This window comes from Corvus moneduloides, chromosome 5, assembly GCF_009650955.1.
Source record: "Corvus moneduloides isolate bCorMon1 chromosome 5, bCorMon1.pri, whole genome shotgun sequence".
In the NCBI taxonomy this organism is placed as follows: domain Eukaryota; kingdom Metazoa; phylum Chordata; class Aves; order Passeriformes; family Corvidae; genus Corvus; species Corvus moneduloides.
Window position 1 is genome coordinate 13,510,536 of NC_045480.1, and position 10,222 is coordinate 13,520,757.

Here is a 10,222-nt window from a genome sequence, read left to right on the forward strand (position 1 = left end):
TATAAAGGACAGCCAGGATCCCACAACCCTCCCTTACATCTGTGTTTTGAAAGAAGCAAGTTTCTGCCTAAACACTCTCTTTGCATTTGTTGCTCTGGTTCTTTGAGCCTAGTATTGCATACTTTTGTATACCCCAGCAGATGGCATTGAATGTTCATTTATTCAGTATATGCAGTACTTTAATCTCTGCATGGAGGATCATTCATGGGGGAGAGGGAAGGAGATTTATTCGTTCAAGCTACTTGTCTGATTTTCTGTTTAGTTATACTGGTGCAAACCAGAAGTAAACCCAGTTAAAGGTGGTGCCAGGATAAAAATAAAAAGGCAGTGTCTTAATTTTCAGCCTTTGTACTTCTAAAAAAATAAAAAAAGTTGCTGTTTTATGCTCAACAATAGAAAATGAATAACAGTGGTAAACATCAATGCTATTACCCATGCATTTCATGGCTTAATGCTAAAAGGGGACTGTTTGACAACAAGCCTTTGGGGTGATGTATTGCTATCCAATATCAGTTTACAATTTGATGTCCAGGTCAGTTTATCATCTCTTCTGTTATGCATGAATCACTGGAGTTGGGATAAACTCCAGCCTTCCCTCTGCTTTTCTTCTTAGGCCTCCTTTGCACTGGACCAATGGAGTGAGCAGCACTGGTGCTGCTTTTCCGTGGGTGTGCCCTCTACCTAAGGTCACTGCCCAAATATTTCCTCTGTGCTAGCTGAGGAATGCAAACCAGCTAGAAACCACTCTTCCTGTTACTTAAGAATATAATTTTTATAATGAAGATGAATATTTCACTCTGTTAGCCTTGCTGTACATATCAGGCCTTCAGAATATGAAGTGCTGCACACTGTCCAGGTGTTAGAAGAGGTACTGTTGCAGAGGCTTAACACCTAAGGGGAGACTATTTCTGCTGTTTTCTATCTATCTATCTATCTATCTATCTATCTATCTATCTATCTATTACCCTGGAACATCCAATTTATTATAGAGTCATGGACTAGTTTGTTTGGAAAGGGCCTTTAAAGATCATCTAGCCCAACCCACCTGCAATGAGCAGGGACATCTTCAAATTTTCTGGCTTTTGCTGCACTGGCTGTTGAACAAGGATGAAAGAGGACAGAATCTTTGTGCCAGGTAGTTGCAATCAGCTGGACCTTCTGGCATCATTTTTTTTTCCACTACAAGCTAAAGATTTAGAGCTGGCACTGGCTAGAGTAGGCAACACTATAATCAGTGTTGCCAAATCAGGTTTCAGTCCTCAAGCTCTAGGGGCAGATCATATTTTATTCAGTCTGAAAATTTTTTGTTGCTTTGCTGCATTGCCTGTGAAATTAATAAATAGAGACTATCAGTTATAATAATAGGAAGGTGTTTTATTTCTATGGCATACATGTGGGTGTGTTTCTGCCAGTGGACAGAGAATGCCTGACGTCAAAGGACAAAATGGAAAAAAAATATCTTCTCTTTAATTTGTAAGGGAATAAAACAGTGTGTGAATTTTGTGGCAACCTTGACTGCTTTTCATGATGACCTAAAAAAGTTCTGTTTAAAAAGGTGACAGTTTAGGAATTTGTACATGAAAATCCAACATCAAAAACATAGCCCTTTATGTGGGAAAGCAGAAGGTAAATCTGTTCCCATTGGCTCCCCTGAATCTATGAATGCACAGTGTTATTTTTTCAGTCACTGTGGTGTTTCAGCCAGTGGCAGAAAGTGATAAAGAATTGTGGGCTGTGATTTAATAAACCTTGTGATCCTCATGGTGTGTCCTAACCACTTCAGTGGAAAAAAGCCTGAAGCTGGAAATGCTTCAAGGAAGAACTGCATAGACATTTTCAGAGTCACTTTTTTACTGTCTTGCCCAAAATTATGGTGGAAAACCTTGTCCTGTTCAAGTATACAGACATATTCCCCAAGCCTACCGAGGGGCTAGAAAAACAGGCAGAAACTTCCTGAATAGTATAGGTTTAATTAGAGTACCAAGTAAAAAACTGGGAAGGTTTCACTTCAGAGATGTGAAAAAGGCATGTGAATAAATACCAGTTATGGTGGGTATTTGTGCTAAGGCCACCTATCCACAGAAAAGAAAGGATTTGCAGTTAGATGATTGATTGCTGGGTTTTATTTTTCCCAGAAGTGCTTTCTCCAGCCCTAAATCTTCTATATTATATGGATATTGAATGCATTTAAGCAAACTTCACATTACACTATAAACATATGGTACAGGAAATAAATTTATCTGGCCAGTTGTGCCACTTTTTAGTTAGATAATTTTATATGTTTTGCATTAAATGTCTCAGCACAGCTACAGTTGTGAACTACGGTGTCATTTACCAGCAATTTAAATAAGTGCAGTGTTTCACTTTTGAAATTAATGTAGCTTAAACACATGCTTGCTACTTGCTTGACAGACCATAATCTGTCATGGAAACAGATTTAGAAATCCTGTGTCATTGTCTTGTTGTTTTGGAACAGCAAATAGCAAAAAGAGGAGAGATCTTCAAAGGTAGCAGCAGAAGGAAAAAGAAAGTTCCCTCAGCTGCTTTCTAGAAAGTAATATTTTCAGTCCCCATCAAGAGAGTAACTTATTGATGGCTTTTTGCAGTGTATGCCATCAAGAAACCAAAAATTTTTGGGGGCACACTGGAAGTAAACGCCTTTTTGTTTTCTGCATTATTTGGTATCCCCTTGGTGGGTATCCATTACTTTTAATTTTTTCTTACAATTCATTTAAAATTTTTATGATATTAAAATGTTCAGATCTGTCACAGATTATTACTAGCTCTGAGTAAGAAGTAGGTTAAATAGACGTGCTATAGTACTTCCTTTTTCAGCAGTGAAAGAATTTTACCTTTCAGACGTATATTCTGATTCATTACTTCACGTATGTTTGGGCAAGATCTAAATAAATAAAAATAGAAAAAAATATCCACTTAATTAAATAATAGAAATTGCCAATATTCTATGAAACTTTTCAAAGAGTTTAGTTTAAATTAATGAGTGAAAACTGCAAGGATAATATCTACATTTGAGAAATGACTTTGCAGATTTGGAAATTCAAAAACCTTGGGTCAAACTTTACATTTTTGTTCATTTACAGCTCCAAGTTGGTTGCAGAGAGCTCTACTCATTTTGCAAACATTCATTTTAGACATAAATATTGTAACAGCCTTCTTGATGCTTTAGCATATTCAGTGTATTGTTGGAGGGATGAGTTTCCTTAGGGAGGTAGGAGATAAAACTCGTTTTCCACATGCAGCTGTGCCACTCCACATGGCTCCCTTCCCGTTCTGCCAGCTCAGGATAACACTTCCTCTAGTCCAGGTGTGGTATTCTTGCATCCTGGTATTACTCTCCCATAGAGAATATATGAGATGTATTGGGTGTGGAAGAACCATAAAACCCTTTCTCTGGTGTTGATTCTCTTACCATGATTCTCTTTACCCACTGGACCATAGCTCTGTGTCAGCCTGTCCAGCAACATTTGTGGATCTTTGCAGTAGTACTACTTAGTATTCAGAAGCAACATAAAAAGTTATTTTGTAATGAAGATTTGACCAGGGATCACATTAAGACTGCATTAATGCACACTCATTTTATCTACATCTAAGCATCCACACTTGGAATTGCCTAAAGTTTGGAAAATACCAACACAAACCTCTGAGTTCCAACTAGCCCACTCTTAACAATTACAAAATAGTTTCAGTTAGCAGCAGCTTTTGAGCAAAGGGTGAAGCTGAGTGGTTTCCTGTTCAGTAAACAGGCTGTAAACCACACAAGAGTGTACTAGAGTAGGGTGTGTGATAATAGCATGGACACATCAATAATAAAACTTTTATTTATATTATTTATCAGTGACTTAAAAAGTAGTTTATTTACTTACTTATTTTTTGGCAAAGCTGTTTTCCTGCTGTTTGAATCTGCTGGGTGATATTCTACTGTTTTCCTGTTGGCTCTGACAGAATTGAACAAAGTTTACTGTTAGAGAGCAACAATGAGTGGGGAAGAAATGCAAGCGCAAGCAGAGCTCCAAAACTAATTTTCAAAACTTTTCAATGCACATATGTAAATGATTACCTTCTTCTCTACCTCAACCATTTTCATTCTCTGAATATTTTCCTGATTTTTTTGTTTTCATCTATTTGGGAAAAAAGAAAAACAGTTTCCTGGCAGGGGAATGAAAAGCTGGAAACTGAATTCCTGCAGCCACTGTTTTGGTTACATTAGAATAGGGTACTTATTGAATTCAACTGAAGAATTAAAACCCAGGGGCACCTATCCAAGATCTCTATTGCTGGTAAAATAGTTGCTAAACACCAGTGGTGTAGCTACCAAAACAACAGAGCTCAGTCCTCTTGGCCTCTGTACTTCTGATTGCTCTTGAGCCTCTCTTAGAGCTCCTTATTTTACTCATGTTAAATAATACTGATCTATAAATCCTTGAAACCAAAACTGAGATGATTTCCACTTTTACCTTTTGACTACCAGACATTTCAGTGTTTTCAGAAAAAAGAGTTAGGATTATCTCATAAATAATTTCTACAGATGAAAAGATGGTCATGTCCTTTTGGACCTAGTCCTACTCAAAGTCATTTAAATTCATAGATCCTATAATCGGTGTTGCCAAATCAGGTTTCAGTTTTTCTTTACAACATGCCCCAAAACCTATTCAAAACAAACAACTAAACAACCAAACAAAAACTGCCCACACACACACACGTTAAATGCACACGTTGCTAATGAATTTTTCTAACAGTCATGTTAGACAGTTTATTATGGAAATACTAAAGGGCACAAATGCAAAGATGCAAATTTTAGAAGAATGACAAGATATGTTTATTTTCAGCTGTGGATTTAGCAGGAGAGGTATGCTTGAGCAGTTGCTATAGCTATAGAGAATTTTGGTTAAGTGGTTAAATCTGTGCTGCATTGATATGTCTCTGGAGCATGTGGAATATGAACAAGTAACTGATTTCTGTCATCTCAATGCTCTTTATCATTGATGTGTAATTTTTTTATCTTTTGAAAGAACAATTTCATTCCTTGCAAAACTCTTCTCCCAACTTCCCCAAGGCAGTCTGTATTACAAATGCAAAAGGCTGTTGCATGAGTATGATACATACAGTGAACATAATTTCTGTGTGTTTGAATTTCCTTCATTTCTCCCTGCCCCTTCCTGTGGTAAATTTCCCAACATGCACCTGCAGAGTGACCTTCTGCAGGTTCTCCTTTGCCTGCAGCAGGGAACTATTTTAGTCTGTTTAGGTAGCTTTTCTCTCTGTGTGAGATGCAGCACTGAGGTTTTACTGATATCTCTATGAGTCCATCAGAACTACATACACGTTACTGGTAACTAGTAGCATAAATGGCTTAGGATTTGTCATGAAACTTATCATGGCTGAGATCATGAGGATATTTTGCACCTTTTGAATGTTCTATGTTAATAAAATCCTGACCTTGCTTAAAAAGAAGTCCTTTTTGCCATTTTTGCTTTAAAATACAGCTATGCTATTTTTAAAATCCCCATGTCTAATTATAGGGCCAAAGCATCTTTCCTTCACAGAATTTTCTTCATTCTCTGGTCAATGCTACAGCAACATTATTTCCTTCTGAAAAAGGGTGGGATTTTTTTAAAAAATGCACTTTTAGACACTTTCACCTCTTCTTACTTAAGCAAAATGTAGAATTTCTTTTAGCTGGCTGTGTTCTATAACTTTTCCTGCTTACGATACTCATATCTGACTGACCAGATACAAAATCCTAAGTTGTGTGTTTGTGATAGTACAGGCTAGTGACACAGACAGAGCAGCAATACCCATTCCTCTCAACATTCAAGTCACATTATGTATGGCCAGAACTTATACTGGGGAGAAAAAGTGAGGGTAGACTTCATTTGGAGTGATGATTGACTAATATTTAAATGCAGAACAATTGTAATGGAGCACCTACAGAAACAGAAATTACACTTACATTAAAGTCAACTGAGTTCATCTTGATGGGTTCTGTTGTGATAAGTTATGATTAATTTATGGTTGTATAAAAGTGGTTGTATAAAAGTGTCTGTTTCAAAGATCTTAAAATTTCCAAGAGTCATGAAATTATCAGGGAAATTTTAAGACTCTCCGTTTGAAAGTTTATTTATTTCACAGCATTTAAGGGGATTGTTACCAGGGTAAGTTTTACTTAATAGGAATGAAAGTTGGCTAAGTATAGATGATTAAAAGAGACAAAAGTCCAGTTCCTCTTATCTTGATTGTCACTTTTTTCTTCTGTTTCAACAATGAAACAACAAGAAGAAAAGTAGTGGTCATATTCACTGCCTCTCCTTTGACTGCAATGCTTTGTATGTAACACTTCAATATTGCCTGATGTTTTGTTCAGTCAGTTACTACATTCCAAAGGCAATGTAGTATTCATGTCAAATCCTTCTTCATGACAGACTGTAAATCGCCTAATCTGGCCCAAAATATCCAGAAGCAATTGCTTATTGCTTAAACATTATTTTGGTTATTTGATTTTGTTGTTACTTATTTTCATAGTTATTTGCATATTTATTTGGTTTTGCAGAAATATTTGAGAGGTCCTATCATATATATTTGGTTTTGCAGATATGTTTGAGAGCTCCTATCACAGAACAGTCCTCCTGTGACAGATGAGTCACAATTGTAAAATTAGTCCCAGTCCAACTGATGTATAAACCAAGAGAAAATTGCTGTCTGCAACTGAAAAATGGGGATAAAACAACAAGCTGAAAGAAGAAGGAGTTTTTCTGGAAGGAAAGGAATAAAACATGGAGCATGGAACTCCGTGCTGCGTGTAGACATCTGAAGGGGGTCAGTCCCTAGTTTGAAAAGTGGGCACCTGTCAGGCCTGTGAGAAGAGAAAACCACATTTGTATTTAATTTTTGCTTTTCAATTCCTACTATTGAAAGAGGTCAGTATTATATTTTATGGGTTACTTAATACAACAAAAGATTTAACACTCTGATTTTATAAATCCATGGCTTAAATCTATTTTCTGAATAAATTGTTGCCCGGGTGACTGTTAAGGGATACTCTCATTCAGAAACCATCCTGCTTCCTGAAACAGCTACTAAAGGTGGTATATGCACTGCACGTGTCAGTGTGATTGAACTTTGGGGGACTTGGCAGTCACAAGGTCCTTCAGTTACATGGTGGTTTAAAAGTGTGTTGTACTGTTTATTTTGTCGTCTGTTTGCATCTATGTCTGTAGATGCTGTTACTTAATAGCAGGGTTTGGGCTGGGAGGAGGTTTAGCCACTTCTGCTGTGGCCTGGATTGAGCAAAACTGCAGTCAGGAGGGCAGAAGTCATTTTGAAACAGTTTAAATCTAACAACAATTAACATTGTCAGAAACTTCTAGGGAAGTGCATAGAAAAGAGTTCACTTTTGGAAATGATACCTGACTGTAAGAGAGATTATAACCTGGCTTGATTGGGCTAGGTCACTATTGAAGGTAAGCTTGTATTCCAAAGTTGGCTGAACACAGGTGTGCCTTGCTGCTTTGGGTGTCTGGGTATATCCTGCCTGGCCTCCACATGCTGCTCAAGAGGGCTATAGGTCTTTTACAGATCTTGGACTGAACTTCTTTGGCTGGTGCCTGTTGAGTTAGACACCTCAAAGCAGGGTTTGAAATCTCAAGCTTGCTGAACAGGGAGCTGCTGCCAGCTAGCAGAGAGCAGCTGCCTGAAATGAGTCTTGGTGGCTGCTCAGGCTGCAGAGGAGGTGCAGCCAGTGCTTGCACTACACAGCTGGGAGCATCGGGCAGACACTTTCCTCTGAGGAAAAATGAGGGATAGCTATCCACCATCTTTTGTATTAAATAATCTAGTAGTCAGAGAAGGTATGTAACTTTGTACTGTGACCATTACTGTATCTTGCTTATATATTTGTTCTCCACTGAAAAGACGTACAGGAACCCAGTGTGGGCTCATGTGCCCCAGCTGGGCACCCACACCTCTTGGATCTTCCCTCACAATTTGCTTACATACTCATGAAGGAGGGGAGGTTTTCTGCACAGTGCCTGGGCAGGTGATGAATGCTTCTCACCAGAATACCCTGCAGTCCTCATCCTGTGGGTGCTATCCACAAAGAGGGCTTGGATCTCTCTAAAGGTGAGCCCAAATATTCCTGTTCCTGAATGCTGTAACTACGTGCAGGACAGTGTGAGAGTTTTGGAGAGGCACAGTTACCTCCCTACATATGTCAGATATTTTTGCTGTACTGGCTCTGGCTGGGATGGAGTTAATTGTGCTGAGAGCAGTCTGTAGGGTGCTGTGCTGTGGATCTGTGACCAGAGCACTGTTGACAACACACTGTGTTTTGGCTGTTAGCAGTGCTTGCACAGCACCAAGGCTTTCTTTTTTTCCTGTTCTGCCCTCCCAGCATGTAGGCTGGGGGTGGGCAGAGGCTGGAAGTGGACAAAGCTGGTACAGTTGACCCCAGCTAACCGCAGGGATATCCCACACTACACAACATGTGCTCAGCTAAAAAATACAAGTGAGGTTTTTTTCATTTTGGAAGACAGCCACTGCTCAATGATTGTCTTCACATCACTAGTTTTGTTTTGGGTTATTTTCTTTTTCTTTCCTTTGCTTACTAAACTGTGTCTATCTCAACCCACAAGTTTCCTTACTTGCTTTCCATATTTCCCCAGCCGGGGGTAGCCTGCTGCAGGCAGATCAGCAGGTAGGGATTACAGGAAGGGAGGGAAGAGCCATTTGACCTTTCAGCAGATCACAGGGGGTTCAGGATCACAGTTTTGATACTGGCATATTAATATCGTCCGGATCCAAGGCAAAGGCCTGACCACTTTTATATAATCCCAACTACTGCCCTAAAATGGAGCTTTTTTGTTCTTTTAATTTTTAAAGGTCAGTTTTATGAATCAGTAATAAGATCATCCATAGCAACATTGTACTCGCTGTCGTGACTTACGAAAAATGCTCTATAAAACATGCTCTTTTGATTACCACATTTAAAGTGCAATAGTCCTCCAAGTGTGCCGTGTTGGAGGAGACTTGTTCTTTTTACCTAAAGTAAATGCTAGGAACATAATAATAAATATTAAAGGCTCTATTATCTTAGCAAAATTATGTAACTGATCACTTGCAAAGCTACTTAGAAATCATGATTGGCACAATTAATTTGGATTCTCTTCTTCCAAAAAGAGTGCTCCAGGTTTCCCTGGCAACCTTTAAAATGCTATGTGTAAATACAGAAACCAATCAGCACGCTATCAGTTCAGATAACCCCACAGAAATACAAGTATTATGAACAGCAATTAATTATTGTGCTAGTTAAATGCTGATTTTAGAAATGTTGAATAGAAACATTTCTGTAGTACCAAACTGCAGTAACAAGCTGCAAAGTGCCAGCTCTTTGGAAGAACCATATAAACATAGAATGGCTTGGATTGGAAGGGACCTTAAAGATGATCTAGTTCCAACCAACCTGCCGTGGGCAGGGACACCTTCCTCTAGAACAGGATGCCCATGGCCCCATCCAACCTGATCCTGAACACTTCCACAAATACTCCGTGTATTTCAGTGCCTCACTACACTGACACTAAAAAATTTATTCCTAATATCTAATCTAAACCTGCTCTCTTTCAGTTTGAAGCCATTTCCCCCTCATCCTGTTCCTACATGCTCTTTTAAAAAGCCTCCTTCCGTCTTTCTTGTAGGCTCCCATGGATACTGGAAGGCTGCAATTAGGCCACCCCAAAGCCTTCTCTTCTCCAGGCTGAACAATACCAATCCTCTCAGCCTTTCCTCATGGGAGAAGTGCTCCATCCCTTTGATCATCTTGGTTGCCTCCTCTGGACTCACTCTAGCAGGTCAATGTCCTTCCTGTGCTGGGGACTCTAGAACTGGATGCAGTACTCTAGTTCCACATACAAAATCGTAGAAGATGTTGAAACTAGTTTATCAGGGAATCAAGTCCTTGGTGAATGTGTTATGAATGCCACTTCTCTAGTACTGGTTAGTACAGGTATTCAGGCTGACAATTAGGATACACAAAATACACTTTTATTTGTATTACAGTATCAGCTCATGTGGAATAGCTGTAATGAACGCTAGCCAGGTGACTTTGCATGGGATGAGAGAAAAAGAGAACAAATGGTAGGCCATTGTGATTGAAGCAAAGGTTGACACTCTACTAAGGCATGTTTCAAGTCAAAAGCTTGCAATCTTTCAG